Below are 18873 nucleotides of genomic sequence, written 5' to 3'. Positions count from 1 at the left end.
CTTGATATGTTCTTCTATCTTGATAGTTTTAGGAGTGGTGATCCCGTCCAATGCACTACAAGATATCATCGGATTCATTTCTTCTTTCTCAATGTGATCTTTCACTTCTTGAACCTTTTTCTTCTTGATATGTCCTTATATCTTGAGAGTTTGAAAACTGGTAATTCTTGCCAATTCTTTACAAGATATGGTCGGATTCATTTCTTCTTTCTCTAGGGTTGGTTCCCAGTGTATATCCTCTTCTTTTAATTTTTCTTGATCCTTTTCTTCCTCCTCTTCACAATCTATGTAAAATAATTTCTTCTCAGCACACTTATAACCTTTAGTGTATTTGTTATCATAAATGTAACAAAGCCCTATTTCCCCTTTTTCTTCAAGTTGTTGTGGTGCAAACCTTGTAGGTTGTGGAGGCGAGGAGAAAAAACACTTCCATATTTATAGTTGTGAGTGGTAGGATTCCTTGTTTCCATAATTTCACTTTCAACTTTTATTTCCAACCTGAATGCCTTCTCCAATGAATCAGTTTCCCAAAGATGAACCTTATGTTGAATGTTATCCTTTAAAGTCCCTATGAAGACATCAACCCTTTGCTTCTCTAAAATATCATTTATCTTTATATTCAATTTTTGAAAGTCCTCAATGTGCTCTACCATTGAACCCTTTTATTTGAGATTTATCAATTGGCTAAAGAAGGTGTTTCTCTTTGTATCCTCATAATGTGCTATCATTTCGTCCATGAAAATTGACCACGTAACAAGTGGTTTACGAGAAAAAATCCCTTTATACCATAAAGATTGATTCAATTCTAAATAATTAGATGCAATACGTACCTTTTGTAACAATGGTACACCGTGTAGATAAAAATTATTCTCCATATGTAGTATCCAATTTACGGATCCTTGCCATTAAACTTCCTCATCTCGCTTCTTCTTGATTTTAGGAGCTCGATCTTGAAATGAATGTAACTTTGTAATTGTGGATCTTTAAGTTCTGACATTTCGGCCTATAATATCCCTCTGATTCCTCTTTCTAACTCCGCAAGTCTAATCGCAATTGGATTCTCGAAGGAAGATTTATTCCCAATCTCTCACGATGAGCTAATTATTGAATAGTTTAGTAGAATGAACTTGCACAAAGTTCCACATGTCACTGTTTCAACATTAGGTTCTGAAAATTATACCCAAACAAAATACAGTGCGTCCTCTTTCTGTAAATTCTTACGAAATTTCAATCTGATGCTCAGAGAGAGAGTTAGGACAATTTTCCCAAGGTCACCTATTTAGGATGTAATTTGGGAGTCTGCAAAAACCCTAACTTCCTCAGGTCATATATCTAAAAATATAGTGAGAAAAGATATGAAATTTGAACCCAAGGTTCAGACCGATTTCTTCTCAAATGGGTTTTTTCTTTAGTTTTTGAAACTTCGTAGCAAAAAGGTTATAGCAAAAATACCACGATGACTTGTTTTAGATGAAATTATGGAGCTTGCAAAAAACCTAACTTCCTCATATCATATCTCTGAAAATATAGTGAGACAAGATTTACAATTTAAATGTGCAGTTCAGCGCAATTTATTCTCAAATGGGTTTGTTTTTAGCTTTTGAAACGTTGTAGAAAAAATGTTATAGTGAAAATACCACAATGACCAGTTTGGAGCAGCAAAACCCTAGAATCCAAAGCTCTCATACCAAATGTTATGAAACCAACTCACAAAAATATAGAAAAGAGAGATAAACACCTTCGAATTCAGCCTCTTCGAGGGTGCAACCTCCTTTACATTACACAAATGAAAAATTCTTAGTTGATACAAATGACAAGACCTCCTTTCTGTATATAGGAGTCTAAGGGGTCATAATATAATTAGAGCTGACATAACAATAATAATGTAAGGGCACAACAATAACAATAGTGGGTTTCTATGGGGCACAATAATAATAATATGGGGACTACATGGGCACAACAATATAATAAGGGGGTTGTACTAATAACAATAATGGGTTATACTAGTAGTATAGGGACCTAACACACCGACAATTGTTTTTATCAAGATTTATTTACCATTGTTATTTCTATTTAGTTTAATATGAATTGATTCTGATTCAATTGAGAAAAGAACTAGAAAATCAGTTATATGAACTTCTGAAAAATAGTTACAAACAGTTCTCTCACTCTTCCTTGAAAAGGAAAAAAGAGAGAATCCAATGGGGGTTGGAAAAGAGAGAAGGAAAATAGTACTGCGATTATTTCCTCCCAGAGCTGAGAAAGTTAGCCAGTGGGAAAGCAATTGAGATAACAACAGAGGTACATGACTTGAGGCTAGACTTGTTTATGATGCCCAAGGTACCAAATTGTCTATCCTTGACAAAAGTGGAAGAGATCGGAGGGGGATTCTAGACGTAATTGCCAAATCCAAGGTTGGGTGGTGAGACCTTCCAAATCAAAGGAGTTACATGCTTGAATCACACTCATTCAGATAACCAAAAAAGTAATATTATTGTGTTAGAAGTTATTTGTTATTAGGGAAGTATATAATGTTTACTGTGATGATAGAAATTAAGATTAACAAGGTAGAATGTTGTATTAGCATTACTCTGTTATGGAAACAAAACAGAAATGTAATCTTTTAATAAGTTATATTGCTAACAGAGACACATAGTAACCCAAACATATAGGAGACAACAAATATTTTTACCTTCATGATTGTATTGTCTACAGAAAGAATTCTAATGTACTTACAGAGAAATCCTAAGTCTAACAGAAAAGAACCTAAAGCACGAAGTCAATATTCTGGTCTAAACTTTGTACACTCATCAGGTCTCTAACATATCTTTGACCATTATACCGTATATTAAAATTATCTGCCAAGTATAAAATATTAGACTTCCAGAAATTCCATCGTCAGTCACTGTTCATTTATAATAAAGAAACCCATTCAAATAGTCAACCCAAATTATATTACAGCATGGGAATGTATATTCTACCGAAGGGTTAAGGTTATCAGCCTTAGTCAATTTCTGCAAGAACCCACCAAGAGCCAGGTACCCAAGCTCATTGAAAGCTTCGAAACCCTTAACTATTAAAGTAGAGACAGTATTCAAACAAGTTCAGCACAATGATAAACATATACAAAACTGAAAACGACGACCTATTTCATAAAATCTTTAAATCATTCACAGAAAGTGAAAATATTAATCATGCTCAGCCTTGAAAACAAAACTCAATCACAATATATATAAACTAAAATTTTATAGCAGTTTGGGAAATAGCAGTGAATTTTCATTATATATGCCAATATACAGTCTAGTTCTCATAGAAACACCAAAGCTAAGCCGAAATCTAAGCTTTTGCAATGGTAAGGCACTGGCCGACCATAATCAAATAAACTAGATAGCTAAAACCCTTAAGCAAAAGTATCCCCGCCGCAAGGCCTAATCCCATCATTATACATTTCCAAAGCTCTTTGTTCATAGGAGAATGCTTATTAAGAACTCAAACACAAAAGGAGTTTCTTAGTTGAACCCACCTGGAGAAAAGATGATATAGAAATGCTTAGAATGTTGGTGCCTGAGAAATCCATGCCACAAAGATGAGGCTGAATCACCAAAATAATTACCTGTACAGAGAATCATGAAATAAGAACTTGTTTTCATTTAGCAAACTCCAAATTGAAAAATTATGACAGGTAAAGGTCCTTACCTGAACTGAGATTTGCATTCCTTGGGGCTGCGACAAAGTCTTGTAAGACACATGAATCCTTAGCAATTACACTGAGAGAAGAAGCTCAACATAACCAGGAAAAGGGTGAAACTTTACCTCCTGTTTCCATGTCAAGCTAACTACTCCATCTGAAAGGTGAGCCCATTTTGTAGCAGAGACACCTGCGTAAGGGCAGCAGTGAGAAATCTCATTAACCGCCCATCTCATACACATAGACTCATAAAAATAACGACTATCAGAAGCTCAAGCTAGTGCGAAGGACTGACAATACCTGGTGGATAAAGAATGCGAGCATGGCAGATCAAAATGACAGATCAGGAACCATGTTATCCTTCCACCATCAGAACCATAGAGCAGGAAACATGAGAAAATGAACATTCCCTCGCAATAGGAAAACCTTAACTCTTTCTGCCAACCCTAATTAACCAAGACTGTAGATCGATCGAGGTCCAACAATGGAGATCGAGCAATATGAATAAGCTCCAGACTCCTCTGAATGACCGAATTTAAGATTCACTAATGCCAGGTTATGTGGTCAGCAATGGAAGGGATGGTGATGACAGAGGAGGACCTCGGGGCTCTGCCGCCTTAATGAGGTGGGTTGGCCTGAGGCTAGTCCAGGCAGGAAAATTAATTGCATATTCGGTGACAAGTATTATGTGGAGTCCAACCTGGACTGTGTGTCCACATTGTCCATCTTAAGTCAGCTCAATAGATTGTGAACCTTATGGATAGTGCAAACTCCCAATTTCATTAACCACAATATCGTTTATTTAGTGTTTAATTTTTTTTTTGGATACGGATGTTATATATATATATATATATATATATATATATATATAAACACACATGTATATATAAGTGTATATATGTTAATATAAACAATATTATTATTATTATTATTATTATTATTTAAATTTATTTATTTGTAAGATAATTGGTTAAGGCCTTGTTTATTAATTTTATTTTCTATTAATTACTAATTTTTTGTTTTTAGTTTTATTTCCTTTTTATTTGACTTTTATATTTTTTTCCCTTTTTCGATTATTATTTCTATTATTTGTCTATTATTAATCATGGGCGGAATATAAAGTTTTCTCTCTTCCGATTTTCACTCTAAAATTATTATTCTTGAATTTTTTTGCCAAAATCTTGTTAAGATATTATTCTTAAATTTATTTGGCCAAAACCAGACAAAAGTGATTTTGTTTATTTACCACTTTCTGGAAAGTTTCACTTCTCTTAAGATTTTCCCTGTAAAAAAACATTTTTGAATATTTTTTGCCAAACTCTTGGACACAGGTGATTCTCTTCAGTGATAAAATTATTTTTTTTGAATATTTTTTTTCCAAAATCTTGGACAAAAGTGATTTTGCCACAGGATTCATTTAGGATTCCAGTGAAATCTAGTGTTACATGCAGGTTTTTATCACACCCAGCTCACGGGGAGCGCAAGATCCATCCATGAATTGCAAGGCTAGGAAGCTTGGCGAGCTTGCTCTATAACTAAATCCAACCGCCATTGTCAAGCATCGCATTTTCTGTATAGCTCTATCAGTAAGATATTGAATAAGTTATGTTAGTTCAAGTAGTTTTTCCCAGCATTTATGAGAGAGTTTCTTAAAGGCTAAAACTTGTCAGTAAATTGGAAAAGCTAAAGGCTTAAAGCTATTTTTTGAGATTTCATTTTCTTTTGCAGTAAATACTACTTGGCTAATATGATTATTCCAATGTTGCGGGCCACTGAGCAAAAAGGGCAACCACAACTTAGATATTCTCCATGTGTTGCATTCCCAATTCGACTATTTTTGTTTTGATCTACATATAGATTATACTAGGTTCATTCAAACTTCATTTTTAAATTTTTTGAGATTATAATGTATTGAGAGAAACTAGGGGCATTCTAAAAGTTAGGATTTATGATTTAGTCTTTGTTTGTGTAGAGATAAATTAAGTGTATTCAGAGTTCTTGTAATAGTAAACTTCCGTTAAGAGTAAGTGTTTTGTAATTGAAGCTTTCATGTACCGGTGCTTAAACTTGATCTTGTTTTCTAGTTACATTTTTTAATCAATAATGTTTTTTTGTAAAAGTTAATTTTATTCAATTTGTTGAGAAAATAGTTAGGTGTCATGAGACATAATTGTTAAGAAACTTCATTTCAGAGTAAAAGTTAGTGTTTTGTTTGTCTTATTTTCTAGTTATATTATTATACCTGCGAGGTGTTAGTCATTTAGCGTTTTGTTTCACTAGTCATTATTTAGGTTCTTAAAGTTCATATATCATGTCAATTTTTCCTATTATTTAGGTCTTAAAAGTTCATATATCATGTCAATTTTTTCAACTATTTAGGTTCTCAAAGTTCATATATCATGTCAATTTTTTCTATTATTCAAGTTCTTAAAATTCATATATCATGTCAATTTTTTCAATCTCTAGATTTTCAATTTTATAAACTTGTCCCTTGAACAATTTTTGAAAACAATTTGAGAAAATGTTTTATTTAAAAAGATTAGATATAGAAATATCATTAAATATACAAATTCAATTGTTTAATTCATATTTCAATTTCCTAATAAAATCTATCAAATGCTATTGATTTCAAAGAGTCTAATCTTTCATATTATCATCCAAAGTGTGAGTTTTTATTGGAGACTCATTTAAGTTTTTTAAAAAATGCCCACCAAATAGAAACTGCAAACTAAGATTTGACCAATTTGAAATTGTTATCACTTTTTTGAAAGTTCAAAGTGTTTCCAGGAAAAAATAAAATTGAAGCAAATATTCAATATCTATTTTATCTAAAAAGATTTTAAAATTACATCATTTTTTTCATATTAATTTAGTTGATATTTGGTTAAAAAAAAATTGATTTTATTTACTTTTGGTCCAAAGAAATTAGCAACTAAGTTTGATTGAGATTCAGTTTGAAACTTTATATCTACACATATTTTATATCATAAACCTTTTTTCAGAGGTGAAATCCCCTTTGAAGGAGCTATATAATACATCATGATAATATTACATCTAGATACATCCGAACATACGATGCGTCAGCCGACACCATCCCAACAATCCTTACAAACGTTGCGAAAGCGCAACCCAACATGTATGCATGTTTCGAACACGAGTGAGGAGGACAACATTGCACCATCCCAACCACCCGTGACAACAACTATCTACACATTATATCATAAGACAAATTAGGGAAAAAAACATATGTTAACAAATAGTACATTTATGTTATGTAGTCAATTGAAGTCCGTGTACATGTGGAGATTCTTCAGACATTTATATGGTTAATAATTGCTTATGCCATATAATTATTGATCACTTATACCAAATCATTATATTTACGCCGTAAGGCATTTCCCTCTGAAATGAACTCCCCCAAATGCCTTTCTGTCCTAATCGTAGCTGTTAGATCTTTTGTTAGATGATTGAACAAAAATCAGTCGTCTGATTTAATAAAAAATGTTTTAAAACATTAAAAAACCTTAAAAAACGTTTCACTTTCCACTTGACATCTGTGCACCCAGCTTCCGAGAGAGTTCTTGGAGTTTATTGTTGTTTCAATATACGAGCTCCAATTTCTGTTTGTATAGTCGAATCGGCATTGGTAATGGCATCCCCTATATCCTCATGCCCCCAAAACCCTTCTAAAACTGAAATCAGGATAGAAATTGAAATTTCGCCTCCTCGTTCTCACAATCTTCATCCTGCAGTTTCAGCGATTGACGCCTCGTCCTCCGCGGTTGCAACGACAGCCTTCACCTCATGTAATTCCCATAGCAATCGCAACTTCTATTGTGATGTATTTATCAATCACAGAGGGCCAGATGTTAAGAAAACCTTGGCTAGCTTAGAGATATGGGAAGAGAAATTGCGGAGATATGGGAAGAGAAATTGCAGAGGCTTCAGGATTGGCCCGTCGTATTTGGCGTTGGACAGAGAACATTAATGATCTGTTGGAGCATTTCTCATACGTAAGTGCCCACAACAATCAAATCTTTATAAATTTTTTTATATAAATGTTTGTAATAAATTGTTTGATATAAATGTCTGTAAATTTTCTTATCCTTGTATTTCACCAATAAACAGGTATTTCACCAATAAACAGGAAACCACGGAAGTGCGTGGAATTAGGGTGGCTGGTGTTCATAACCCAGATAGCGATGACAAGAGCTCTCAAATATCATGCTACAAAAGTTGGAGTCACCAGCTGCTTCAGCACTGCGTGAAGAAGCTTTGCCACAATACAGCTACGAAGAAGTTGCAACTTCTTGATAGTAAAGGTGATCTGGTGGAGCGATTTTTGAGGAGGGTGCGATTACCAAACCTTATATGGCTTCGCTGGAATAAATGCCCCTGGTTTTCTCTGCCTTCTTGGATACCTATGAAGAACCTTAGGGTTTTAGAAGTGCGGGGGAAGAAATTGAAATCTTCCAGGGCCTTACATTAATCCATCACCTGCTAATCAATACATAATCCATCCTTTGTTGTACCCAAAACATGTTGCCCTAATTCCCAATTGTACTTGTAAAGCTGCTTGCTTTGGATCCCCAACGACTTTCCTTCCCCATTTCATCGGCTATCTTCTATAGCAGAGGGCTCTGTTTCAGCATAAATAATACTTAAAGCCCGTTTGAAACAAATAATCTTTGTGACATCTGAAATAGTGACTGGGCTATAGAGGTAAGTTGAAAGGCTTCATCCTTTTTCAAATGAAATATCAGTGTTTTTCTAAATACATAACATATGTGTGAGAGAGAGATTCAATGCAACTGTTGCTTTGGATCAGGGGAATGCAATGTGAGGGTTTTGACATTTTTCATGTCAGCTGTGTATTTTTCGGTCTGTATGAACGAAATTTTAAGGAATAGTAGGAATTTGTTGTTCAATAGTGCCATGTTTTTATTGATGTGCATAATTTATGTGCTTCTTGATTAAAAGAAATCAAGGTTTTATGACTTGGAAAAGGATGTGATCAAAGAGGTATATTGATTGGATGAGATCAGTGAATAGTTTGTATTTCTAACAGTAATTCTCTTGTTGGGGGCAGTTATGGGTTTTCTGAGGATGATTGTTCCTTGTCCATCAACAGAAGAAGACATTTTGGTTTGTTAGGGAAAGGAATTCATGTCAACTGTGTATTTTTCAGTCTGTATGAACTAAATTTTAAGGAATAGTAGGAATTTATTGTTCAATAGTGCCATGTTTTTATTGATGTGCATAATTTTTGTGCTTCTTGATTAAAAGAAATCAAGGTTTTATGGCTTGGAAAAGGATGTGATCAGAGCGGTATATTGATTGGATGAGATCAATGAATAGTTTGTATTTCTAACAGTAATTCTCTTGTTGGGGGCAGTTATGGGTTTTCTGAGGATGATTGTTCCTTGTTCATCAATAGAAGAAGACATTTTGGATTGTTAGGGAAAGGAATTATGTGAATTTAGTATTGTTACTGGGTTTTTTTGAAATGCTAATTTCCTGATCAAGGAGGGTTGTGTTTATTAAATAAAATCTAAGAATAAAAGCGAAGGACAAAAGTATGCTCCCTTGAGGAGGGAATTGCATGGATATAAGATTGTTGCTGGATTTTCTTTTTCAGGTTTCATTGTCGGAGAGGGTGTTCACTAAATATATCATAGTATTTTATTTATTGTTCATTAAATATATCATAGTATTTATTTATTCTTTAAAAGCCCTGTTTGAATTGCTCAGGGTAAATTGGGGAGAAAACACCCAGGTGGTTTGAGTACTCTTGAGTTAATCTACTCATGTTGTGTTGTGGTTTTTCTGGTGAGTTTTTTCCAGGCAAAGTAAAGTGTGGCATTGATCTATTCTTTTTTTTTTAAATTCTAATGATCTGAGTTCTTTTCAAATGTATCCAACCCTTGAGGTCAAAGTTTCAAGTTTTAGCCAGTCATACTAACCAACACCAAGACGGACCGACAAAAAAATTCAAGTCAGACCTTGACCACAATTAACATGCTGGTTATTCAACTCACAGGGCAATGGACACACTCATCGTGTTAAATACAAATGCCAAAATAAAAGCTCTCCCTTCGAGTGATTTCTTTGGTAGAGGTTTCTTCGTTTTGATTGTTATGTGTGAACAGTTTCCTTCTATCCCAGTGCAGCAAGTTCTCCCTTCCAAATCTGGGAGTATTGCAATTGTTGTAGCTAGCTTGTAACATTCGAATTGGGATTTTTTTATCTAAGAAGCTGCCAGTGACTCGTGAGGGGTTACGTATTCCACCAAAGTTGCCCAAGACTTGCACCTGAATCCAACCTCAAACACAAATACAAGGTACCCAAGGAGGAAAGACGTTGCCATGGACACTTGAAACCTAGTGGGGCATAACGACACCTTACTTTTACCAACCGGGAAAGCCTCTGTTGACCTATGTTGCCGAGTTTTTGCTCAACTTTTTCTAAGCTTTTGCCAAGTCCAAGTCCAACTCTTACGCTCTAGGCAAGCCTCTGTTGACCTGTTGCCAAATATTTGCTAAACTTTTGAGTTTCCATGAAGTCCAAGTCCAACTCTTACACTCTTTTTTTTAGGGGGGAGGGGGAGAGGAAGGGGGATCTGATAGTTATATTGCTGAAGGGGATTCAGTTGTCATCCATTCAAAGACTACAAGCTGCCATAATTACATGAAAAGAGCATTCCCCTTACCTTATTCTATTCATACATCTAGCTTTTCACAGCCATTTCTTAAGTGAATCTAATGAGATGTTGTTGAATAACTATGGATTCTAGAATGGAGAATTCATGAATCTTAGTTACCCCTTATTTGGGTAAATCTTCAGGCATTCTGGTAATCCCTGTCACCACAAGAAGTGGTGAGTAGATATCTGGTTAGGCACTCTAGACAGATTTGAAATGCTCACGACTGCCCTTCAGTAGAGTTGTGACAAGAAATAGCTGTAAAATGGCCTTGTATCTTAATCTGGACCTCCTTTGCCTCATAAAAACATGAATAAAGGAATTGTATGATGTAAGGTTCTTGCAGGAATTTTTTCATTCGCTGAATGGAATAGATCATGTTTAAAAATATGAAGCGAAAAAAAAAAAAAGGAAAAATGTAGAGTCTTATGGAAGGAAGAAATTGTATGTGTGCAAGATTATTGGGTTTTCGTTTGAATAGTTTCTTGCCTTTCTAGGGAATATGGTTGTTCATGGGAATAATCTTTTCACAATATTATTGGCTGATTGGAGAGGATCATGTTTTATGTTCATTGATTGGGATAAATATGCTAGCAGTTTTTTGCAGTAAGGTCTTATTAATCTTGTTGGATTGTGTAGGGAAGGGAGAACACTCGTAAACGAGATACAATTATATATTCAAGTTTTTCTCAGCTGCATCTTCTTTATGGCTTTCACTTTGGTGATCTCCATCCCATTTGTCATTCTTGTTATTGCCATTTGTGTGTGCTGTTACTTTCTTGGCAGAGCGAGGGGTCGTCAAGATATCCGAACACAACCACAAGTATTTGGAGTACCAATACCTCCTCCAGGCGTTTCACCTTCAGGTCCTTCACCTCCTCATTCCCCCAAGTAGGACAAATCAATGAATGTATGAGACCTTTCTTTTGAAACACACATATATTTGTTCATACTATCACACCAAGACAAGTGCCATTCTTTCCTGTCTATTTGTTTAGATGAGATCGATCTTCATTTGGAAAAATATGCTAGTATTATGCATTCTGCCTTTTGTTTAGATGAGATTGATTCCTCGTCTAGAAAGCATGAATAGTATTATTGTATTTCATTGATGGGGTCTGTAAATTAGGTCACCAGAAGATTAAAAATGTCTGTACAGGGTGTTGTGCAGATGAATAGATGTGTTTTCAGTATTATGTAGATAGTTACATATTCATTTGCCTCTATGAGTCATATTGTATTCTTCACATAAACAACCTGGATTGCAGGTACATTAATACGATAAGAGCAGTAACTCTTTTCTAATAGTTGGGAATTATAAGCAACATTCCATCTTTGTTTCTTATGCATGTTCACTTTCTCTTTCAGAAATGAACATATAACTTTCCACATTAGATTCATCATTGTATAATCCCATATTTGTGTATTCAAAATGTTCCCTATTATTTGAAAGTGTATATAAATCTTTTACTTAATTAATTCCACATGGATATGAAATATTTTTTTATTACCCCAGTGAAATATTGTGAAATATTATGCAATTTTTGTTTATTATCTGTTCAGATAAGCCTTTAGCCTAATTTTCATGTGATAATTGTATGTTAAAGATGATACACCAGGGTTTAGGGCAACATATAACTATCATATGGATTAGGGCATTCATCTCTGTAGTAGATAAATAGTACGTTGTACTATTTGTAACTTATTATATTCATCATTATCATTAGTATTTCACATGACATGGACATGTGTAAGATGGGATTTGCATGCCCTTTGTATTAAGCTATGTATATCTCGTGCCTAGGATTCTTATTTTTGTTATTTGTAGATAAGTAGTACGTTGTACTATTTGTAACTTCTTATATTCATCATTATCATTAGTATTTCACATGATATGATGGGATTTGCATGCCCTTTGTATTCAGCTATATATTTCTGGTGCCTGGGATTCTTATTTTTGCTTCCTATGAACTACATTAACTGGCGATCTGAACTGTGATGTGTCGAAATGCATTTACATGCTTGTGAGCTCTTTTCCTCTTTCTTTAAAGGAAGTGTCAAAGCCGTTCTCTAGAACATTCATGTGTATTTTGCATGTCATTTGATTCAAATCAAGAAAATTAAATAACATTGTATTCTTAACAAATTGGATGATTCTAGGGAGTTGGAGAAAGGAACATCATTAACAGGAAGGAACGTCATTGATGACTTGAGTCTGAAAGACTATCCACCTGTTAAATATATTCAAACTGTTGTCAGTGTGATGATAGTTTATGTAATTTTTTAATAGTTTACCTTAGCTCTGATAGTTCGTTTATAGTTTCTTTCTTTTTGTCATCAGGTATCTGCCTTGATATGCATGCTTTTTGGCATCATTTTACTGGTTGTTTTCTCACTACTGCATTGTACTATTTTGTGAGCATTTCTTGAACATTAATATGTTTATCTTATCTTATCTTGATATGTTTTATGTTTTTGTGGTTATTTGTTGAACATTAATAAGTTTTATGTTTTGGCTCAAAAATATTTTATACAGTAAAAACCACATATTCAATGTCAATAGGTATAATTGTGATAATATCCATTCTAATACATGTTATCACGCAAATCTGCATGATGCTTTTAGACAGTCAATCATGTCATGGTTGAAAGTCTCTCCATTTAGAATGTTGTTTTCCACAAATCTGCATGACACTTTTAGACAATCAACCTGAAAGACTGTCCACATGTTAAACCTATTCAAACTGTTGTCAGTGTGATGATAGTTCATGTATTTTTTTTAATAGTTTACCTTAGCTCGGATAGTTCATTTATAGTTTCTAGCTTTTTGTCATTAGGTATCTGCCTTGATATGCATTCTTTTTGGAATATTCTTACTGGTTGTTTTCTCACTACTGCATTGTACTGTTTTGTGAGCATTTCTTGAACATTAATATTTTTATCTTATCTTAACTTGATATGTTTTATGTTTTTGTGGTTATTTGTTGAACATTAATAAGTTTTAATGTGTTGGCTCAAAAATATTTTATACAGTAAAAACCACAAATTCAATGTCAATAGGTATAATTGTGAGAATATCCATTCTAATACATGTTATCACGCAAATCTGCATGATGATTTTAGACATTCAACCATGCCATGGTTGAAAGTCTCTCCATTTAGAATGTTGTTTTCCACAAACCTGCATGACACTTTTAGACAATCAACCCTGTCATGGTTGAAAGTATTTTCATTTAGAATATTGTTTTCCACAAACTTGCATGACACTTTCCGATAGTCAACCTTGTCATGGTTGAAAGTCTCTTCATTTAGAATTTTGTTTTCCAGTCTCATGGGGGTGCCTCAATCAACTAAATGTTCCTACATAAAACTTCAATTTCATTAGCCCGCAATACAAACCAGTTAAATATCTAAATATAATAGCAATAACAAAATTAAATATCATGTAAGAAATTAGTGTACACACCTTAACAAAAGTAAATTCAAAACAAGTGCACTCTAAATTACCATACCACAAACATAATTTAATTAAATCATGGATTAATCAAGAAGTTGACTGCATCATAATGACTCCTAGGTGACAAGTTGCCATGAGTTCCTTCACATGCAGTGGACGTGGTGGTTGGAAAACAACAACATGGAAAGGTGAGTGGTCGGAAAACTAGAACACGGAAAGATGAGGAGTTTGCTATGCAAAAATTTCTAGAAAAATGAAACACCCAACACCTCAATTGTTGATCAAACGTGCCTATTACAAGAAATATTTTCCCTCAAATTAGTAAACCCAATTGCTAGAAGTGAGGAAAAGTTGAGAAGACCTAAAACTTTGTCTGTGTAACTGGTATTTATCCTTTTTCCTTTGTAGTAGTGCTTTTTGTATTTTTCTAAGTTCACTATGTTCTTTTCATGGTTGAATCTCTCTCCATTTAAAATGTTGTTTTTGAGCCTCGTGGGGGTGTCCCTATCAACTAATTGTTCCTGTATAAAACTTCAATTTGATTAGCACACAATGAAATTTCATTTTTGATTTGTCGATGATAATAGCAAATAAATCTGGAATGGTTAGGATTAGATATCTAAAGATAATAGCAATAACAAAATTAAATCTCATGTAAGAAATTATTGTGTGCACTTTAATATAAATCAATTCAAAACAAGTGCACTCTAAACCACCATCCCACTACATAAAAAATTATTCATTGGTTTCCAATACTTTCAAAAAGTTTAGATCAAACATAATTGAATAAAGCATGGATTACTCAAGAAGTTGGCTTCACCATGAGTCCTAGGTGACAAGTTGCCATGAGTTCCTTCACTTGTGGTGGAAGTAGTGGTCTGAAAACTAGAACATGGAAAGGTGAGGAGTTGTTCTCTACAACCAAAATGTCTGGAAAAGTGAAATGTCCAACACTTGAATTGTTGGTCGAATGTTGTTAAAATTGGCAACTAGGGCCAAATTCCATGTGGGTCATCTTATTCATGGCTGATAATATGTTTATTAGATTCCTCTCGTTAAGAGGTGTAGGATTTCTCTAAAGATCATCTGATTCCGATAAGTATTTATGGAGATATGAATTTATTTTGATTATGGAATAATTATCAAGTCGACCTACAACTCATGTAGCCTCAGAAGCTCAATAGTCGCATATATTCAATCATCAACAGTTGTGTATAAATATAGGAGGTATTTTCTTCATTTGGACTCACTCAACTCATCACATCTCTCTCTCTCCTCCATAGAAAAGAGTCTTTTCTCTCTTATGCAGAAAGAGACTCTTCTCTCACACGTGTGGAAGGAAGGTGCAGAATTTAGGGCTGCAACTGTAGAACCAAAGTTTGACTAGTGTTGATGATTAGTCTGCCTCTCAAAACTGCGTTGTAGGTGAATCTGGATCTCCTCTGAAGGTCGCATTTTTTAGTGAAGGAATCAAGCCGATCCGATGGTCGGTTTGCAAGATATTGTTTGCCCTAGTTTGGCAGATCTATGGTTTGTTGTTGCTGATGTAAATAATATTTATGTACTATTTCTCTCTACTGAATTATTGAAGATAAAAGAAGATTTGATCAAAGGGTTTCCCCACATTGGGGTTTGTCCCTAGTTAGTCGCCACATCTTGTGTCTCTTGTCTTTGCTTGTTTTTTGTCAATCGTTTAATGTTCTATCTGCACTTTACTTTATGTACATGTGATTGCTAATTTGTGGATAGTAATAAGAAATATAAGTAAACTGCTATAAGCATAGAACATACCATAAATTAACACGATATCAGAGCTGAGGTGAAGACAAAGCCCGAGCAAGAGCAAAAGCAATCACTAAAGAGAAGATTGGAAAGGCTATCTTAAAAGAACTATGGGGCCCTCAACACTCTTCCTTGCTAAAGACAAGCTCCGTGAGAAAGCTGACTATCACGGATGGAAGATTTCTATCGATCTAACCTTAGAAGATCAAGGAGTGTTGGACCATGTGAGAGGCAATATTGTTGAGCCTCCATTAAATGCACTCGCTGCTGCCAGGAACAAATGGAAAACCGGTGAAGTCAAAACAAAGAAGATTATCCGGGACAAAGAAGAACAAAGTGAAACGTCGGTTTCATAAATTGCTCACAGGTTTTTCCATTAATTAAAATACTCTACCAGCCTGTATGGAATCTCTCTTCAACACCATTAAGTCCCACCATGGAAGGGACATGCAGAACAATGCTCTTAAATTTGAGAAGATGAGAATGTCAAGAGCCAGAATCCTATCCAATCTTATATTTCTAAAGCAATGCAGAGATGAAAACCTCACTCCTAAGTTCGCCAAATGCAGCCATCCTCTCAATCGTGGTCGTAACATTTCTCTTTTTAATAATCTTAGCAAAACCCTCATAAAACATGAAATTAAATTTGCCAGATTTCAGTTAATTAAAACCTCTAAAAATCTTCTGGGTTTACACCTCTTGCTGTCTTCAACTCTTAGCTCTGATCTCTGGCGAAATCTAGACGCCCTCACTTACGGCAAAGCTGAGAAATTTCTTAATTTTACTCTAGCCAATAAAACCAGAAAACTAAACTCGCTGAGAAACCTCAACCTCATTAACAATTCTGTTTATTCCCCTTTATATCGCCAATTGCCTTGCGCGCTTCCCAATCCTCAAATAAACAACGCGCAGATTCTGCACCTAAATTCAAACCTGGAAATGAATACCTCCAGCAGCTTAACGCAGTATGATAATGTATCTAGCAATGTGTTGGGTCCAAGTATAAATCTGAACCTGAGCAGTAATCCCTCCATCAGAAAAACGCAGAAGCTTCTTAACACATCTACGCAGGTTGAAAGTCTGATCCCTACGCAGGAGTACGCAGGTCAAACATCCTCGCAGTGTGAAGTAGCATGCATCCCGACGCAGGAGCATCTTAATGATCTTGCACAGATTGACCACGTATATGCGCAGGTTGAAAGTCTTGATCCTACGCAGGAGATTCGTGAACTGGCCTCCTCGCAGCATGAACTGGCCTCCACGCAGCATAAACTTGAACAATCTATTAACTCATCTCAGCAAAATAATGAAGCCTCTCACGCAGTGGAATGTGGCCAAAGCAATAACTCATCTAATTCTCTTCACCTCCTCAGCAAAAATTCGACAGTAGTAAACCTCTCTCAGCTAGTGTTAGATGACAACCTAAAACTGCTTCTTGAAAAAGGTTTAAATTTTGCAGTATCCCCAGCCAAAATTCCTATATATGACATCATAAGTAACATTGAAGTCATTATAAAAAACAATGACCAAAACAAAGCAGAGGAAATAAGGCAAGATGTTTCCAGAATTCTTAGAAATGCCAGACCTCCCCCCAGCAACATATCCAAAGAAGAAGCCATAGCCCTAAAAAACATCAAAAATAACAAAAACATTATAATCTTAAAAGCCGACAAAGGTAATGCCACTGTCATCATGAATAGGACTGACTATGAGCATAAAATGGAAGAACACTTAGTCAACAGTGGTTGTTATAGAGTTTTAAACAAAGACCCTAGCAGCAAAATTCTTCGCCAAGTAAGTGACAAAATTAAAAGCTCCTCCCTTGATGCCTCCATTAAGAAAAAATTAATTCCTAATAATGCCATTATCCCTAGAATTTATGGAGTGCCTAAAATCCATAAATCTGATGTTCCATTAAGACCTATAGTGAACACTATAGGATCCCCCACTTATTGGCTAGCTAAATATCTAGCAAGCAAACTTAGACCTTTATCTGGGAACACTCCCTCGTACATCAAAGATTCCTCTTCCTTCATAGAATGGATCAAAAACCTAGAATTTAATGACAATGACCTAATGGTTAGCTTTGACGTAGTGTCTCTCTACACTATGATTCCAGTAGATGAAGCCTTAGAAGTATTAAAGAACATTACAGACTTAGAAACGGTGGAACTTATAAGCATTTGCCTTAAATCTTCATACTTCAGTTTTAAAGGTAAAATTTATGAGCAAACTCATGGTGTTGCAATGGGTTCTCCATTATCTCCAGTGATTGCCAATCTTTACATGGAGCACTTTGAGCAAATGGCCCTTAAGTCTTTCCCCTTTACACCTGAAGAATGGAAACGTTTTGTAGATGATATTTTTGCTAAATGGAGCCATGGTGTGGTTAGGCTCAAGGAATTCTTATCCCATATAAATAGCCTCTCTCAACACATAAAATTCACCATTGAAATTGAGAAAGACAACCAGCTCCCCTTCTTAGATGTCCTCCTCACCAAGAAAGATGGCAAACTAAGCCACCAGGTCTTCAGAAAACAAACACACACTGACAGGTATCTTCATGCAAACTCCCACCACCATCCTAAGCAAAAAATGGGTGTCATCAAAACCCTAACCACCAGAGCCTCTAGAATCTCCGACCCAGAACATCTAGATGAAGAACTTGTCCATCTCCATGAAGTTTTTGTAAACAATGGCTATCAACACCACACCATTCGCAAAATAATTAAAGATTCCTTAACCAATAAACAAAACAAAAGGAAATCATTTGAAACCCCTAGAATCTCCCTTCCCTATATCAAAGGAACCACTGATAAAATTGCCAAAGTTCTCGCTAAGCACAACATTATGGTAGCTTTCACCCCCCCTAACACCATAAAAAACATGCTTGAATCTGCTAAAGATGCAATCGACCCAAAAAATCACAAAGGCGTTTATTCGATTCCCTGTTCGTGCGGTAAAGTTTATATAGGGGAAACAGGGAGATCCTTTGGAGTAAGATTAAAAGAACACACTAGTGATATTACTAGAAATAGGTCTGATAAATCAGGTCTTGCAGAGCACGCTTGTTCCTCCTCTCACTATATATGCATGGAACAAGCTAAATTAATCCATAAGGAAGACCACTATTTAAAAAGAAGAATTAAAGAGGCAATTGAAATTGAAAAATCTTCTAATAATATGAATAGGGATGATGGTCTTAAACTAAGTAATACCTGGAAACCCTTGCTGAATAAAATAAAG

At 35.0% G+C, this 18873-nt stretch overlaps 1 long non-coding RNA gene across 1 annotated transcript; it reads left to right on the top strand.

Annotated features, from left to right (window-relative positions):
* Positions 1-7864: 7864 nt before the first annotated feature.
* Positions 7865-11613, top strand: LOC149241259 (uncharacterized). Its single transcript, XR_016245605.1, has 2 exons — positions 7865-8410; positions 11028-11613. It is a non-coding gene; the product is annotated as an uncharacterized LOC149241259 (long non-coding RNA).
* Positions 11614-18873: the final 7260 nt, after the last annotated feature.

The sequence above is a fragment of the Pinus tabuliformis genome, chromosome 8 (assembly GCF_031772625.1).
Source record: "Pinus tabuliformis cultivar Carrire ecotype Pingquan chromosome 8, CPIR1, whole genome shotgun sequence".
In the NCBI taxonomy this organism is placed as follows: domain Eukaryota; kingdom Viridiplantae; phylum Streptophyta; class Pinopsida; order Pinales; family Pinaceae; genus Pinus; species Pinus tabuliformis.
This window is presented reverse-complemented; position numbering and strand designations above follow the sequence as displayed.